Source organism: Zingiber officinale, chromosome 5B (assembly GCF_018446385.1).
Source record: "Zingiber officinale cultivar Zhangliang chromosome 5B, Zo_v1.1, whole genome shotgun sequence".
Classification (NCBI taxonomy): Eukaryota; Viridiplantae; Streptophyta; class Magnoliopsida; order Zingiberales; family Zingiberaceae; genus Zingiber; species Zingiber officinale.
In genome coordinates, this window is record NC_055995.1 from 19,855,814 (window position 1) to 19,875,279 (window position 19,466).

General features: G+C 35.0%; 1 pseudogene; it reads left to right on the forward strand.

Annotated features, from left to right (window-relative positions):
* LOC121986551 overlaps positions 1-19,466 on the forward strand; it is a 57,452-nt pseudogene that overhangs the window by 21,038 nt on the left and 16,948 nt on the right.

Below are 19,466 nucleotides of genomic sequence, written 5' to 3' on the forward strand. Positions count from 1 at the left end.
TAAGCCTATTTTGAAGCATATTCGGATTCGGGTAGTCCAGCACATATGCTGAAGAGAGATAATGATAAGTTGGACAGGAATTCACTTGTTTGTGGGTTATCCTAGAGAAATGAAAGTAGGATTATAATCTTAAAAATTAGAAGGTCATTGTTAGCATTAATGACCGATTTTTAGAAAAAGACTATATAATAAATTACGTGCCCATAAGAAAATTTGTTCTTAAGGAAATAATAAAGGACATGTCTAACATAGTACCAACTATACAAGATGAAATATCACAAGAAACTGCAACACGTATCATAAATGATACACAATTACAGAAAGTGCCTCGTCGTAGTGGGAGTGTTGTTAGGCAACCTAAAAAGATTCATGTTTTGGGAGAGTTTTTGGACTCGATCCCTGGAGGACATGAACCTGATCTCCGGACATATGACGAAGCACTCCAAGATAACATCTTGGCAAAGAGTAATGAATAACAGAATTAGAATATATGTATTCTAATAAAATCTGGAAGCTAGTAGAACCACCAAATGGTGTAAAAGCCTTTGGGTATAAAAAGGTCTATAATAGGAAAAGAGGGATAGACAGGAAGGTAGAAACTTTCAAAGCAAGGCTTGATGAAAAAGGAAACTTTTTCATTGGCAGCCATGCTTAAATCTATCTGGATTCTTTTATCTATTTGGCAAGTGGATGTCAAGACAGCATTCCTTAATGGAGGTCTTGAAGAAAGCATCCATATAAAGCAACCAGAAGGGTTCATTGCAAAGGGCTAAGAGCATCTTGTGTGCAAGCTCAATCAGTCTAAGGACTGAGACAAAGCTTCAAAGGTCTTGGAACATCCGGTTTATCAAAGTTATCCAGACCTATGGATTTATTTAGTAACCGGATAAGTCTTGTGTATACAAAAGGTGTGATGGAAACGTGGTGGTATTTCTTGTACTATACGTAGATTACATTTTTGATAGTTGGAAACAATATCAAGGTGTTATCGGAAGTAAGGGTATGGTTGTCCAAGCAATTCGTTATAAAAGACTTAGGAAAATAAGCACATATTCTTGGGAACAAGGTTCACAAGAAAAGAATGTTGTGCTTATCTCAAGCTTTATATAACAAGCTCGTTTTAGCATACAAAACTCCAAGAAAGGTTTTCTACCTTTTAAGCATGGAGTGTCTTTATCTAAAGAGATGTCTCCGATGACATCAAAGGAGATTGAGGACATGTAGGCAGTTCTTTATGCTTCGAAAGTTAGACAGCCTAATGTATGCTATACACGAGATCAGAAATCTGTTTTGCCAAGGGCATAGTTAACAGATATCAAAGTAACCCTAGACAAGGACATTGGACTGCAGTAAAACATATATTAAAGTACCTTAGAGGCACTAGAGATTATATGCTAGCTTACAAGGCAGTTAATTTGGTCCCTGTGGGCACGAATTTTAACTTCCAATCAGATAGGGACAATAATAAGTCAACCTCGGGGTTTTGTATTTACTTTAGGAGGAAAAGTCATAACTATGGAAGAGTGATAAGCATAGGTGTTTTTCTGGACTCCACCAAAGAAGCTGAGTATATGGCAAGCCTTTGAGGTAGCCATAAAAGTTAAATGACTCAATAACCTCAAGATGGACTTAGATATGATTTCTGGTTTGTCCAAAGATTATTACAATTCATTGTAATAATAGTGGTGCAGTAGCAAACTCGAAGAAACCATAAGTCTATAAGGAAAGTAAACACAATAGAGCGCAAGTACCACCCAATACGAGAAATCGTATAAACGAGAAGAAGTTGTTGCTGCCTAGATTGCATCAAGTGATAACCTAGAAGATCCTTTCACTAAATCCCTTAAGGCAAGAGCTTTTGATGGGCATGTTGAAGGGTTGGGAATCAGATGTATGGCAGCAGATATAGCAGCTTAGTCTTTTAGTATAAGTGGAAGATTGTTAGGATGTATACTAAAAGTCTAGCTTTTGGTATAAACATTTATCTAGAAATAAGAATCACATTGGTTAAATGTCTACATTTATGATAAATGTAGTTGTTCAATTAATTTATATTGTAGATAACATGGTGTGTGGTGTCACACACAGAAGATCATGTTATCAGTACCTTATAAATTATAAACAGTAGCTCACGACCAAGATGGAAAGGAACAAACCATTGGAAGGTCGTAGTGTAATTAGGTATTAGTTTATCTTAACTATATAATTACACTAGTACACTTAGAGTGTATTGAGTAGGACCATTAGAGGTCGTTTCTTTTATACTGACTTTATAAAGGAACAAAGACCTCAGTTATTATGGAAGTGTGTACTCTTAATCCTAATATAATAACAAGCACATATATTTGATATTTATTTCTTTAATTTACCAATGCGTGAGATTTAGTTCGATAAATCAATAAGCCCGATAAGTTGGGAAATGATATCACTTATAGTGTGTGTTGTTGATTATAGAAGGAAACTGTGTCCTAGAAATCTAGGTTGAGAATGTCCCCAAGAGGAGCTTATAAGGTTTGTCATGTTAAACCCTGTAGGTGGACTTAGTCCGACATGACGATAAAGTTGAGTGGTACTACTCTTGGACTAAGATATTAATTAAATGAGTTGTCAGTAACTCACTTAATTAGTGGACATTCGACATCTTAAACACAGGGAGACTAACACACTCATAATAAGAAGGAGCCCAAAATGTAATTTGGGATTGGTGCGGTAGTTCAATAATAGTTCTCTAGTGGAATGAATTATTATTGATAAAATTAAGTTGTGTGTTCGAGGCGAACATGGGATGCTTAATTTTATCGGGAGACCAAAATCAATTCCTCCTCTCGGTCCCTATCGTAGCCTCTTAATTATAGAGTACTATACCCACCTATACTCACCTTCTTACCCATCCCATAAGGGTCGGCCAAGCTAGCTTGGAGACCAAGCTAGGGCCGGCCAAAGTTTGGTTCATGGGTACTTCAAGGTGGCCGGCCCTAGCTTGGGTTCAAGCTTGGTGTGGCCGGTGTTGGTTGCTACTCGGAAAACCTATAGGTTCCACTGTACAAAAATTTTGTACAAAGGTCTGAACCTTTTCCTAGCTACCATGTGTTCTTTTAAATTAAATTTTGGATCGCCTGCGGAACTTAACACGTTTGATCCAAAACTTAATCTATTTGTTCTTTTAGGTTTTGACTTGGATCTCCTGCGGAACTTAACACGTTCGACCCAAGTCTCCTTAAGTTATTAATTCCATTAAATATTAATTTCCATAATTGGTTCCCAGTACTGACGTGGTGAGGCACATGGCCTTCTTGGATATGGGAGCAACTACCACCGACTAGACAAAACCTTTTATAGAAATCTAATATTTAATTTCCTAAAATAACTTTAGGTTAACCGAAGAGAACAATCAAATCACAAGGAAAAGAAAAAAACAAAAGAACACAACATCGAAAAACATATTCGAAATTCTAGAACGTAAGCCTCTTGTATTTGGTATTATTTCCATAAATAACTAGTATGATGCGGAAAGAAAAATTACTAGTTATACCTTGTAGAAAAACCTCTTGATCTTCTACCGTATTCCTCTTCTAACCTTGGACGTTGTGTGGGCAACGATCTTCCGAGATGAGAAACCACCAACCACCTTCTCCTCCTAGCTAGGTTCGGCCACAAAGGAAAAGCTTCACCAAGGAAGAAAATTAAAACACTAACCAAGCTCCAAGAGATGCTAGCTTTCTCTCCTTCTTCTTCTTCTTCTCCGAGTAGTATCCGGCCACCACAAGAGCTCCAATAGAAGAGGGAGATTCGGCCACCACAAGAGGAAGAGAGGGAGAGGATGGCCGGCCACACCAAGGAACAAAAGAGGGAGAGAAATAATAGATGTTGTATCTCATGAAGGCACCCTCACCCCTTCTTTTATATTACTTGGCCTAGGCAAATTAGGAAATTTAATTACAATAAAATTTTCTCAATTTCCTTGACATGATTTAATTGAGAAAAATAAAATAAAATTTCCCAATTAAATCTACATTGGCCGGCCACATCATTGGAGAACAAATTGGACAAGTTTCAATCAACAATTAAAACTTCCTAATTTGTTTCCGGAAATTTAAAAAAAAATAAAATTTCTCTTTAAAAATCTCTTCATGGTTGATAAAAGGAAATTTCTATAATTTTAATTTTATCAACATGTGAATAATTTTAAAGAGAAAATAAAATATCTCACCAATCTACAAATAAGGAAAGAGATCTAATCTCTTTCTTTAATCTTTTGTAGATCTTTTATAAGAGAGATATTTTAATTTAAATTCTCTTTAATAAATTATTTCTTCTACATAATAAAAATTAAAATTAAAATTCCTTTTTAATTTAATTTGGCCGGCCCCCACTAGCTTGGGTTCAAGCTAGGGCCGGCCACCCAATTTTATACCTAGGCCGGCCCTAGCTTGGTTCCCAAGCTAGCTTGGCCAGCCCCCTATTGGTAGGTATAGAAGGTGGGTATAGGTGGGTATAGTACTCTATAAATAAGAGGCTACGATAGGGACCGAGAGGAGGAATTGGTTTTGGTCTCCCGATAAAATTAAGCATCCCGTGTTCGCCCCGAACACACAACTTAATTTTATCAATGATAATTCATTCCACTAGAGAACTATCATTGAACTACCGCACCAATCCCAAATTACATTTTTGGGCTCCTTCTTATTATGAGTGTGTTAGTCTCCCTGTGTTTAAGATATCGAATGTCCACTAATTAAGTGAGTTACTGACAACTCATTTAATTAATATCTAAGTCCAAGAGTAGTACCACTCAACCTTATTATCATGTCGGACTAAGTCCACCTGCAGGGTTAACATGACAATCTTTATGAGCTCCTCTTGAGGACATTATCAACCTAGTATCTCTAGGACACAGTTTCCTTCTATAATCAACAACACACACTATAAGTGATATCATTTCCCAACTTATCGGGTTTATTGATTCAACGAACTAAATCTCACCCATTGATAAATTAAAGAAATAAATATCAAATATATGTGCTTGTTATTACATTAGGATTAAGAGCACACACTTCCATAATAACTGAGGTCTTTGTTTCTTTATAAAGTCAGTATAAAAGAAACGACCTCAAATGGTCCTACTCAATACACTCTGAGTGTACTAGTGTAATTATACAATCAAGATAAACTGATACTTAATTACACTACGACCTTCTAATGGTTTGTTCCTTTCCATTTTGGTCGTGAGCCACTGTTTATAATTTATAAGGTACTGATAACATCATCTTCTGTATGTGACACCACATACTATGTTATCTACAATATAAGTTAATTGAACAACTACAAACAAATGTAGATAATTTGACCAAATGTGATTCTTTATTCAAAACAAATGTTTACAAAAGCTTAGGCTTTCAGTATACACTCCAACAGCCGACCCAAATTAAAATAAAAGGATTTTTATTTTTTAAAATTTTTCTTATGTGGATAACATGATTTAAATATTTCCTTTTATAAGATTCTACAAAAGATTAAGAGAAGAGCTAAATCTCTTTCTTTATTTGTAGATTAAAAGGTTGATTTTAATTTTGGTAAAAACTTTCCTTTTAATTAATGTTCATGATTTAAAAGAAAGTTTAAAAATTAAAAATTCTCTTTTATTAGTTTCTACAAAAGATTAAGAAAAGATTTAATATCTTTCCTTATTTGTAGATTGAAAGGAGATTTTAATTTTTAGAGATAACTTTCCTTTTTGAAAATTATCCACATGTTTAAAAGAAAGATTTTAATTTATAAAATTTCTTTTTATTAACCAATCATGAAGGGATTAAAATTATTGGAGAATTTTTTATAAATTTCTAGAAACAAATTAGGAAGTTTTAATTTTTGTTTTAATTAAAACTCTCCTTGTTTTGGGGAAAGAGGTGGCCGGCCAAATAAATTGGAGAAGAGAAAATTATTTTTAATTAAATAAATTTTCCTTTTCATGGCAAAAGAATTAAGGAAGTTTTTATTTAAATTTCCTTATTTGCCAAGACCAAGGATTATAAAAGAGGGGGTATAGGAGGCTTCATTGTGAATGACTCTATTCTTTTTCTTCCTCTCTTTTCTTCCTTGGTGTGGCCGGCCCCTAGAGGTTCCCCTTCTCCTTCTCTCTTCTCCTTCCTGTGGCCAAGACTTCATCATCTCTTGGAGGCATAGAAGTGGTCGGATCTAGCTTGGAGAAAAGGAGAGAAAGGAGTCTTGTTTCATGCATCCCTTGGAGCTTGGTTGGTGGAAAAAGATCTTCATCTTTTGGAGGCATTGTGCTTGGCCGAAACTTGAAGAAAGGAGAAGAAGGTGCTTTGGTGGTTTCTCATCTCGGAAGATCGTTGCCCACACAACGTCCGAGGTTAGAAGAGGAATACGGTAGAAGATCAAGAGGTCTTTCTAAAAGGTATAACTAGTATTTTTCCTTTTCGCATCATACTAGTTATTTTAGGAAATAATACTAAATACAAGAGGCATACGATTCTAGTATTTCGAATTTGTTTTCGATGTTGTGTTCTTTTTATTTTTTTTCTTTTCCTTGTGATTTGATTGTTCTTTTCGGTTGACCTAAAGTTATTTAAGGAAATTAAATATTAACTTTCCTTAAAAGGCTTTGTCTAGTCGGTGGTGGTTGTTCCCATATCCAAGAAGGCCATGTGCCTCGCCACGTCAGTACTGGGAGCCAATTTTGGAAACTAATATTTAATGAAATTAATAACCTAGGTGATTTGGATCAAACGTGTTAAGTTCCGCAGGAGATCCAAGTTAAAACCTAAAAGAACAAATAGATTAAACTTTGGATCAAACGTGTTAAGTTCCGCAGGCAATCCAAGTTTAATTTAAAAGAACACATGGTAGCTAGGAAAAGGTTCAGACCTTTGTACAAATTTTTTGTATAGTGGAACCATTAGGTTTTCCGAGTAGCAACCAACATTAAGATGGTCCAAATTCAAAATAATTTATAACACTTTGAGTTTTGGTAGCTTAGACCCACTCAATCACAAGGATTGTAGTTTCCAACCTTAATTTTGAATTGTGTTGCCATAGTGAATAGTATATAACCCTTTCACATTAAATTTATATGTTTGTTATAACAGATGTTTTTCTAGGTTTTAACTGCAACAACACATTTGACCAGGAAACAAGTAAGGTGCCATGACAAAAAATGATTTGGAAAAGTAAATATAACTCAACATCATATTCATGCCTTTTAAGAATGTTTTTATGGACTCACATTCATGTTATTTTGGTGGGTGAATCTAACTCAACATCATATTCATGCCTTTTAAGAATGTCATAGCTTTTCATTACATATTGGCATACAAGTAAATATTCCTTATCCTTTTTTATTTGATGCTATCCTAAGGAAGCCGATGGACAAGGCGTGGATGAAATTACCAAGATATAGCCCAGAATACATTAATGGTGTTGAAGTTTTTCTGAATTATGCGTACACAAAAGGAAACCCCCAAGGAGTAGAGATTTTGTGCCCTTGTGCTAAATGCCACAATGCTTTTTGGAGGACAAGGGCAGTGGTGCTTGATCATTTAATTGGATACGGATTTGAAAAAGGATATGATGTTTGGTTCGTCATGGTGAGGGGCTAATAAACCCGATGGATCTCAATGGTGATATGGATGATAGAGAGGATGCAATTGATGATATTGATGGACTATTGTATGAACAATTTAGAGATGTGGCACAAGAAGAAAATGGAGTTGGCGAAGGCCCTAATGAATATGCTAAAAAGTTCTATAATCTACTTGAAGATGTAAAGCAAGAGTTGTACCCGGGTTGTAAAAACTTCACTAAATTGTCATTCACTATTCGACTGTATTTGTTGAAGTGCCTTTATGGTTGGAGTAATGCATCTTTCAATGCTTTATTAGTGCTGTTGAGAGAATCTATGCCTCAATTGAATATTCCCAATTCATTAAACAAAACTAGAGGCATGATAAGGGATTTGGGGCTTGATTATAAAAAGATTGATGCTTGCCCTAATGACTGCATGCTATATTGGAAAGATCACGAGAATGACACCTCTTGCCATGTTTGTGGAGCTCCACGATGGATTGAGAATGTTGAAGGAGATCACCAACTTGAGGAAAATAAGAAAGCTTACAAAATTTCTGGTAAAGTTTTGAGACACTTCCCCTTGATTCCTAGGCTTCAAAGGTTATTTTTGTGTTCAAAGACAGCTGGCTCATTAAGGTGGCATGAAGAGGAGCGTTCAAAGGATGGAAAGTTAAGGCATCCCGCGGATGGAGAGGCGTGGAAAGACTTCGATAAATGTCATCCTAACTTTGCCAGTGATTCACGAAACATAAGGCTTGGATTGACCAGTGATGGATTTAATCCTTTTAGATCCATGAATGTGTCTCATAGTACTTGGCCTGTGGTTTTGATACCATATAACTTTCCACCTTGGTGGTGTATAAAGGCTGAGTATGCTATGCTATCTTTATTAATCCCTGGCCCGCAATCACCAGGGAATAACATTGATGTGTACCTCCAACCATTGATTGAGGAGTTGAAGTTATTGTGGGATTCAGGAGTAGAAACATATGATTCTTTACTAAATCAAACTTTTCAAATACGAGCAGCTCTATTGTGGACTATCAGTGATTTTCCTGGGTATGCTGTGTTGAGTGGGTGGAGTACAAAAGGGAAATTAGCATGTCCTTGTTGCAATTATAACACTAATTCAACTTATTTGAGGTATAGTCGAAAGATGTGTTATATGAATCATCGTGTTTTTTTGCCTATGGATCATGAATATAGATCAAATACAAGGGCTTTTAAGTGGAGAAAAGAATCCAGGCCTCCACCAACTTTGTTGAAAGGGAAAGATATCTTAGAATTATTAGAAAACTTCAATAATGTCTTTGGAAAGATGCAAAAAAAACTTACCAATGGTCCTTGGAAGAAAAAATCAATTTTTTTTGAGTTGTCATATTGGAAGCAGAATAGCTTGCGCCATAACCTTGATGTGATGCATATAGAGAAAAATATATTTGATAATATAGTTTGGACTTTGTTGGATATCCCAGGGAAGACAAAAGATCATGAAAAAGCTCGTTTTGACTTACAAGACATGGGCATTAGAAAGAAACTTCATCCCAAAGAGACAAATGAAGGTAAAAATATAATGTTCTCAAAAGCATGTTTCTCCATGACTCTGAATGAGAAGACTATTTTTTGTGGTGTTTTAAAGAAAGCAAAAATACCGGATGGTTGTGCGTCAAACATCTCAAGATGTGTTCATGTTGCTGAGAAGAAAACTTATGGTTACAAAAGTCATGATGCACATTTCATTCTACATTACTTGCTACAAGTAGCTGTGAGAAGCACAATGTCCAACCAGGTTTCCCACCCTTTAATTCGTCTTTGTTCATTTTTTCGTTGCTTATGCCAAAAAGTAATTGACGTGGGGATCTTAATATCTTGCAATCAGAGATTACTGAAACACTTTGCCAGTTGGAGACAATTTTTCCTCCTAGTTTTTTGATATAATGGTTCATTTGCCTATACATCTAGTGGATGAGATAAAATTAGGAGGGCCAGTACAATTTAGATGGATGTGCTTTCCAGAAAGATATTTAGGTAAATTGAAGAGTTATGTTCGTAACAAGAGTCGACTAGAAGGTTCTATTGCTGAGGGATACTTGGTTGAGGAATGCTTAACATTATGCTCACGATATTTGCATGGTGGTGTAGAAACAAGGCTTAATAGAATGACAAGGAATAGTGATAGATGTGATCCTTGTGAAGTTGGCATTGGTCATTCTATTGGAAGTGCAAAAGTAATTTCTCTAGAATACAAGTTAAGGAGTCAAGCCCACCGTTACATCTTGTTTAATCATGATGAAGTTCAAGAATTCATTAGGTAAGTAAATCTATTGGTTGTTGGCTTTAATTATGTTAAAAGTATTTAACATTCATTTTAACAATGCAATTTCAATTGTAGGGAGCATGAAAACGTAATTACAAATGTTAAAAAAAGAAAGAAGTGGAGCAAAGCAAAGAGTCAAGGACAAGATTTCGTTGAGTGGTTCAAAAATCGTGCTTTGATGGATGATGTACCTGACCACCTTAAGGAGCTATCTAGAGGACCAAATACAATTGCAAGATGTTTTTCTAGCTATGTCATTAATGGTTACCGGTTTCATACAAAGCAACGTGATGCAAAACGCAAGACACAAAATAGTGGTGTTTCGGTGGTGTCAGTGACCCAAAGCTTTGCTAGCACTAAAGATGAAAATCCAACAACAAAACCAATAGCATACTATGGATCAATTATTGAAATAATTGAACTGGACTACTATGGTAGTTCTAAATTTGTGTTATTTCGATGTGATTGGTATGAAGTTGAGGACGACAAGTATGGGTTGACTTGTGTTTACTTCAATAAGAGATGTTATGTAGATGATCCTTTTGTGTTGGCTTCTTAGGTCCACCAATGCTTCTATATTGAAGATCCTTTTGATGCTAATAGAAAATATGTTATGAAGACCATTCCACGAGACTTTTTTAATATGAAAGATGATATAAATTCAAATGCCCAGGAGTTATATCAAAGCGAGTCGTCAGATCATGCTGTAAATCTAGCTATAGTTGATTCCAATTATGAAGTCGAGTTGGTCAGGGATGATATGTCGATGACGTTTATTGAAAATCCATTGCTTAAGTCAAATATGGTGGAATCCGAAGATGAATTAGATTTTGATGCCACTTTGTCTGAATCCATGGAATTAGTCTATCTGTACTGATTTTATTTTGTGAATTCAATAGTAACTAATTAGTCTATCTGTACTGATTTTGTCACTTTTTGCGCTAGACATTTAAACACAATGAGTATTTTTTATTTGTTCCAAATTGCTAATATTTGCTTATCTGCTATTCAAATAGCTTCTTTACTTTATTTGTTCTAAATTTCTAATATCTACTATTCAACTTGGCTAGTTCTAGAGTATTGTGTTGGTGGTGACCTCGTGACATTATTGAAGCAGGTGAGTGTGTTTATTTTTTGCAAACCAAGATTTTTTTTTCCAGATTGCATTTTGATTGGCCAGATAATTGAGTAGTTTCACCTCTGTAGCAAGCTCCCATCCTAAAAACAAAGGTCATGTTCTTAGTGGTTTATTTTTTGCTATAAAAGACGTTAGCGTCCTGACAATTTCGCTACTTCTTGACTTGAGAAACTTCAACATTCTTCTACCATAAGAAAAGCAACTTTACAAAAATAGCTCTTATGATGGACTTACAACATTTGTAATTTGTTGATTTCGTTTCGTTTCATTTAAATTGACATTAGTTACATATATGTTTTAGTTATAATGATAACCTGCTAGTTGCCAGAAGTTACACCTATCTTCAACCTGCTAGTTGCCAGAAGTTACACCAAGGAACTGAGACTGAGGAAAATAATATACTGAAGGGTCTTATAGTATGTGTGCATCCCTGCCTCCAAGCGGACCTGTTCTCCCCTTTGGTGCATGTTTACACATGTTATGTTCTTGGAAGATTAGTTCTTCCATAGTATTCTTTGTTTAATTTGGCTTGCTAAAAGTTGATTGGCATTATGATTCATAGCTATTGCCTTTGTAAACATCAGATGTCGATTCTTATGGTAGAAGCATTTGTATATTCCTCTTTTGTGACAAAAATTGGGAATTAAACCAATCTTGAGAGTTTCTAACTAACGTAAATTGTTGATAAACAGGAATCTTGGCATTGGAATAGTTGTGTAAAGCCCTCTTCAACGTCAGATGTCGATTCTTATTTTTTTTGCTTAATACTTGATCCTCCGATTTCAGAAATGATTTTAAATCACAAGTGTATGAGGATTTGGTTTCTTTTCAAAATTTTCTTTATTACTTTAAGACATGATCCTTCAATCACATAGATGATTTCTTTTTCCTCGGTACATAAAACATACAAATGCACATGAATTTTGTTTAATATCACAATGACAATATCCGTACTGCGTATGAAATGATCAGAAGGGTATGACAATTTTGTTTCTTCTTATATCGTACTTGTATGCTCAAGGCATGATCCTTCTGTATAAAGAAATTTGATCCTTCAGTATAGAGATGCTTCCTTGGTTGGCTCACTAGTTGTTTTCCTCAGTCTCATTTCCCTAAGTTCTCTGGAGACAATTTGATCCTTCAGTATATTATTTATCTTATAGTATCACTAGTCTCTTTGTTTACAGAAATTTGTTCTTAATTCCAGTGCTTTTGTTCTTAATTTTTCATACATTGTCTCACTTGTTATGTTATTGTTTTAATCATTTTATGTGCTTTTGGTTTTTTTTCCTTTTTTAGAAAAATGAACAGGAGAATTGATATTGAACCTCATCAATTTCAAGGTAAGTCCAGTGCTGAATTGCTCAAACTGTATAAAGTAAAAGTAGAAGGTGCCAAGAATATGAAGAAAAACAAAGAATCTACTTCAAAGCAAGAGCCAAGGAAAAATTCTACGGCTGGAAGTGTAGTCCAAGAAGCTAGAAATACTCAAATACAACATCAAAAGAAAGACCAAAGGAAGCAGCCATTGACCACTACAAGTGAAATTCAAGAAGGTGCCAAAAATATGAAGAAAAACAAAGAATTAACTTCAAATCAAGAGCCAAGGAAAAATTCTACTGTTGCAAGTGTAGTCCAAGAAGCTAGAAATACTCAAATACAACATCAAAAGAAAGACCAAAGCAAGCAGCCATTAGGCACTACAAGTGCAGTTCAAGAAGTTAGAATGCAGCAAGAAAAGTTAGAAGTAAGATCTACTTTGATGCAACATGGAAAGCAAGAACAGAGGAAGAAGCTATTAGCCATTGGAAGTGTAGTCCAAGTAGGAAGATCTACTCAAACACACCACAAAAAGCAAGACCAGATGAGGCAATCCTTAGCCACTGGAAGTGAAGTCGAAGTTGGAGGATCTACTTACATTCCAAGTCAAAAAGACCTTGATAACCATGCATTTTTAGTCCAACCTGAATCATCTAAGAAGATTGATGACCAAAATGACAGATTTTGTCCAAATAATTTGAAGAGACAACTGAGAAATACAATAGGAGATCATGGTCAAGGATCTACGGAAGAACAACCAACCTCTAAGAAGCCAAAGGCTACTTCAAAGTGTCCTGCTATATCACTTGAAAAATATATTAATAACCATAGGGATCAACTTGAAGAAGAGGAATTAGAAGATGAAGAGAGTGAAGAAAATGACATAGAACAAGAAGTTGAAGGGGATATCAACTTTGAAAATGAAGAAGATGAGGATACTAATGACAATACAACCGAAGGTAACATTTTTTCTAGTTTAAGGGGATATCAACTTTTGATTTTAACTCATTTGTGTTTTAAGTGTCTTTGCTTATTTTAGACATTATGAAAATATGAAATTTCTTGTTTATTCGTAATGTTAATTAGGGGCAACATCGAAGAGAAAACGGGGAAAGACATTGTGTAAAAAAGTTTATGAACGATCAATAAATGATAGACAAGAAATAATCTTGAATAAAGAAGGAGAACCCGTTGGACCAGACCAGAAGACAGTTTCTCAACTTAGTTGTTTCTTGGGAACAATAGCAAGAAGTGCAGATTTGTGTCCTCTTACTTACACAAATTGGAAAGCTATACCAAACAAACAACACATATGGAATTATATCAATGTATCAATTTTTTTACTTTTGTGTTTCTACTACATGTGTGTTTTAGTATTTTTATAAATTAGATCTTTATAACTGCATTACTTTTCTTGGCAGCAAAAATACATCATTCCAGAAAGAGGGGAGAAGGCTGTGTATGGTATTATAAATGATGCTTGGAGGCGATATAAATGTTGGATTAAGAAAAATCATTTCACCGAGTATACAACCATGCACGAGCGGCTGAAAAATCGTCCTCAAGACATACCAGAAGCACACTTTAGAGTGTTGATGGATTATTGGAGACTTGAAACCATTCAAGTAAGATACATATTTTTATAATTAAGTAATATTTTATATTATATTTTTCATGTTTGATAAAATTCATTTTTCATTGATGAATTTAGGAAATAAGTGATCAAAATGCTAAAAATATTGCTCAGCAAAAATGGAGACACCATGCAGGGCCTATAAGTTTTGCTTGTATAAAGGAGAGATTGGTATTCTATTCTATTTGTTATAAGCATACATTTAAATTGGCCTAAATTTAGTGCTTAAATCATTGTTTTCTTCATGCAGAGTGCAAGCAAGGAGGATAAAGAGTCTCCAACTCAAGCTGAAATGTTCATTGAAACTCGACAGAGTAAGAAAGGAAAACAACTAGAGTAAGAAACAAATAATGCAATTGTAAGTGTTTCTCTCCGCTTTACATGTCAAATGTAATTATTCACTATCACAATTAACATTACTTATACAATTGCTAGACAAAACTTCAAGACTTGATTGAAAATTCTGGTGTACCTTCTACTGAGGCTTTTAAGACTGTATTTGGCAAAGAGAAGCCAGGGAGAGTGCGATGCTATGGAAGAACTACAACACCTACACTCTTAAAAAGAAATGAAGAAATAACAGAAATTGAGAAAAGGCATGCTAATGAAGTCAAACATTTAATTGATAAGGTGCACGAGATAGAAGCAAAACATGAAGAGATGGAGGTAAAACATAGTAAAGAGATGGCAGCAATGGAGCAAAAATTTCAACTTCTTCTAAGGACCATGTTAAATCAAAATGACTCAAGAGTAGACATGGAGTCTTTGGCAGCTTTGTTATCTCCATGTGATGCTAATAGTGGTCTACGTTCATCCACATCTACTCATGCTCCAAATAATCCCAAGGTAAAAATGAAGTTCATATTAAATAAATATTTTTGGAATTTATTCAAATATTTATGCACTCAAGGCATAACTTGTGGTAATTCCCTTTTTCAATAGACTTATTGCATCCTTGGTATACCTGTCTAACTTGACTTATTGCACGTAACCTCTTGACTTATTGCATCCTTCAATAGACTCCAAATTTAGTTATTAGTTAGATCTTCATATCTTGTCCTTGGTATACCTGACTAACTTGGGGTCTCGACTTTCACTGTGTTTGAAAATTGGAACAGATAGTTGGATCTATTTTGTAAAATGTTGCATCTTTTACCACCCCTACATTTGCGATAATTACTTTGTACTAATTTTAGGCTGTTTTTATACATAATCACGTGATAAATTTCAAATGTAAATAGTCAAATTCAGTTGTGGGTATTAACCTATACTGGCACATCTTTTCCTCTAGGAGTCACCTATTCTTGCCTGGTAATTAATGTGTGTAATCAAACAAAGACACCTGCTCAGGGTTTGACAAATAGAAATTTAGGTTTGGGCTAAGAACTTATTGACATACTAGGATTTGAGTCTGAATCTTCATGATGCAAGGCATCGTCACCGGACCATATTATGGATGCCCTAGTATGTGTGTGATATTCTACCTCTGACCTTAGGTATCATTTTAGGCTCTGAATTGGTTTAAAGGCTCACTTACAGTAGCACAAGCCTAGAAGAAGCAATGCAAGGAGACATGCAAATTATAACCAGTAATATATACACAGATTTGGTTGGTCATGCTATGAGTGTTACATTACAAGCATTGAATATGCACCAAACTAACATCTGTAGTGGGTTAGATAATATCAGTTCTCATTATGCACCTAATGTTTTCTTTGTAATTCTACAATATTCTTTTTTTTTGTGCTATACATATGTTTTTTTTAATATTTTCTATAATTAAATGCCTTTTCTTAGACTTGAGCAAGGCTTTGTGGTGTGCGAATGTCTAATGCTTTGCCAAAGACATTGATGCACCCAGAGACTTTAGTAACTTAACAGTGGCCAACTCGAGTTTGAGGAATACAATCTTTTGTGGTAGTCAGCTAATCTAAGGTCTGCAATTGTAGTTTAATATTCTCTATTCCGCTATTTGATTCCAAAATCCATTAACCACTACTTCCCTCTAGGATTGATTTTTTTTCCTCCCTGATGATGGCAAGCACCAATCTGTTGTTTCTTATCCGATTTGTCTGTATGCTATTCACTTCGCTACTACCTCCAATGCCTGACCCCTATCCAATGCAGATGATGGTATCAAGAACTCAAATGGACCTAATCTATAACTCGATGCCAAAAGAATATTGCTTTTATGATATGATATCACGCCTATTTTTTCTTATTGACAACACTTCTGTGCTCACTCAACATGAGTCATGTCATCAGTATTTTTCTTAGTTACCCCTGTGATATCGGATTGTTGCTTTTATGCATTTTACTCCTGTGCTCACTCACCCCTGTGATATCAGATTGTTGCTTTTATGCATTTTAGTTTCTGTGTATTTTTCTCAGTTATCAGTATGAATCCAATTATGTCATTCAACATGAGTCATGTCATCACCATGAGTCAACATTTATCTAATAATTTATTCAACATTTATAACTCTCTAGTAGTTATGATTTTTCAATTATTATTTATGATGATTGGTGAGGTCTTAATATTTTAAATTTTATATATAGGATCCTAATATGGATGGTGATCATGTGGATGAAGATCAAATGTTGGACATAGAAGCGGAAGAAGATGATGCTATATAGCTTGATTTTTTAGTACAAGTACTGATAGCGGATGAAGGTCAAATGTGGATGCAGATCAAATGTTTTGATCAGTAATGATAGATGACAAATGATTTTATATTTTGTGTGCAAAGATTTAAGTTTAAGGTAGAGAAATATTAAGACAAATGTGGATGAAGATGATGCATACTTTGTTAATTAGTATATTTGTTTGAGTATTATAATATTTTGTTTTGGATAACAATGTAATTAATTTTCTTCAATATGTATGTGGATGATTAATATATTTTGAGCATGTTTTTCTTTAATTGGTATAATTTTCTTCAATTGGTATATTTTCAGTATTAATTTTTTCTGTTGCTATCAACGACAACAGTTTTCCTCTGTTGTTATCAATAACAACGGTTTTCCTGTGTTGCAATCAAAGGCAACAGTTTTTCCTGTGTTGCAATCAAAGGCAATGGTTTTTTCTGTTGCTATCATAGATAACGGTCATAAACCGTTGCCATAGAATGATTAAAAAACCGTTGGTTATATTCATCAAAGGTTGCGATTTTTTTTATAGTGTTGCGAATTATTAGTAAAACCGTTGCCTAAACAAAAGGCAATGGCTGACTATACCACGGTTTAAAAACCGTTGTCTAAAGAAAAGGCAACAGTTTTTATACTTTAGGCCACATTTTTTGGACGTTGCCATTGGTGAAAAATGTTGTAGTGGAAGTTATCTGTTCTGGGACGTTGGTTGACAATTTATAAATCCAATAACTCCCACGATGCAAATGGAAATTAATAACACATCTTCTAACTTTAATAAGAGAAAGCAACCTTCAGAGATGAACCAATCATATTTTTGGCATCTAAGGCTAGGTCATATTGACTTGAGTAGGATTCAAAGAATAATAGTCGATGAACTTTTGGGTTCATTGGTGGTGGAAAACTTTCCAACCTGCGAATCTTACTTGGAAGGAAAAATGACCAAAAGATCTTTTAAGTCTAAGGGGTATAAAGCCAAAGAAGTGTTGGAATTGGTTTATTCTGATTTGTGTGGATCTATGACTATCCAGGCAAGAGTTGGTTTTGAATATTTCGTCTCTTTTATAGATGATTATTCGAGATACGGGTATATTTACTTGATGCGCCGCAAGTCTAAGTGCTTTGATAAGTTCAAATAGTACAAGACTGATGTGGAGAAACGTCAAAGTAAAAGTATTAAGACACTACGGTGAGATCATAGTGGTGAGTACCTCTTAGGAGAGTTTAGGAGTTACTTATCAGAGGAAGGGATTCAATCCCAACTAACTGCACCTGGTATACCCTAACAGAATGGTGTAGTAGAAAAAAGGTATAGGACTCTTATGTAAATGATTAGATCGATGATGAGTTACCAAAATCATTTTGAGGATATACTCTGAAAACAGAAGTAAACATAATACCTTCTAAGTCAGAATTCTCTACTCACATAGAATTGCAGAATAGGCGTAAGCCTAATTTGAAGTATATTCGGATTCTGGGTAGTCCAGCACATGTGCTAAAGGGAGACACTGATAAGATGGACAAGAGTTCACTTGTTTGTGGGTTATCCTAGAGAAACGAAAGAAAGTTTATAGTCCTAAAAATCAAAAGGTCATGGTTAGCACCAATGCCCGATTTTTAAAAGAGGACTATGTAATGAATCACAAGCCTATAAGTAAATTTATTCTTAAGGAAATAATAAAGGACACGTCTAATCTAGTACCAACTGTACAAGATGAGATATCATAGGAAACTACAACACGTACCACATATGATACATAATTACAGAAATTACCTCGTCGTAGTGGGAGGGTTGTTAGGTAACCTGAAAGATTCATGTTTTGGGAGAGTCTTTGGACTTGATCCCTGGTGAACATGAACCTGATCCCCGGACATATGATGAAACACTCCAAGATAAAGATGCAGCATCTTGGGAAAGATCAATGAATACTGAATATTAGAATATATGTATTCTAATAAAGTCTGGGACCTTGTAGAATCACCAAATGATGTAAAAGTCATTAGGTCCACAATAGAAAAAGAAGGACAGACGGGAAGGTGGAAACTTTCAAAGTAAGGCTTGTTGAAAAAGGGTATAGATTATAAGAAAACCTTTTCACCGGTAGCCATGCTTAAAGTCTATCCCGATTCTTTTATCTATTGCCGCTCATATGGATTATGAGATTTGGAAAATGGATGTCAAGACAGTTTTCCTTAATGGAAGTCTTGAAGAAAACATCCATATAACGCAACCAGAGGAGTTTATTGCAAAGGGCTAAGAGCATCTAGTATGTAAGCTCAATCGGTCTATGGACTGAAGCAAAAGCTTTAAAATCTTGGAACATCCGGTTTAATGAAGTAATCTAGATCTATTGATTTATTCAGTGTTCGGATGAGTTTTTGTGTATACAAGAATTGTGATGGAAATGTGGTGGTATTTCTTGTACTATACGTAGATGACATTTTTTTGATAGTTGGAAATAATATCAAAGTGTTGTCGGAAGTAAGGGTGGTTGTCCAAGCAATTCGATATGAAGAACTTGGGAGAATGTGCACATATTCTAGGGATCAAGGGATCACAAGAAAAGAATGTTGTGTTTATCCCGAGCTTCATACAATCCTAGCTCATTTTAGCATGCAAGACTTCAAGAAAGGTTTTCTACCTTTTAGACATGGAGTAACTTTATCTAAAAGAGATGTCTCCGAAGACATCAAAGTAGATAGAGGACATGAAGGTAGTTCCTTATGCTATCGGAAGCCTAATGTATGCTATGGACAAGACCAAATATCTGTTTTGCCGTGGGCATGATTAGTAGATATCAAAAGTAACCCTGGACTGGGAC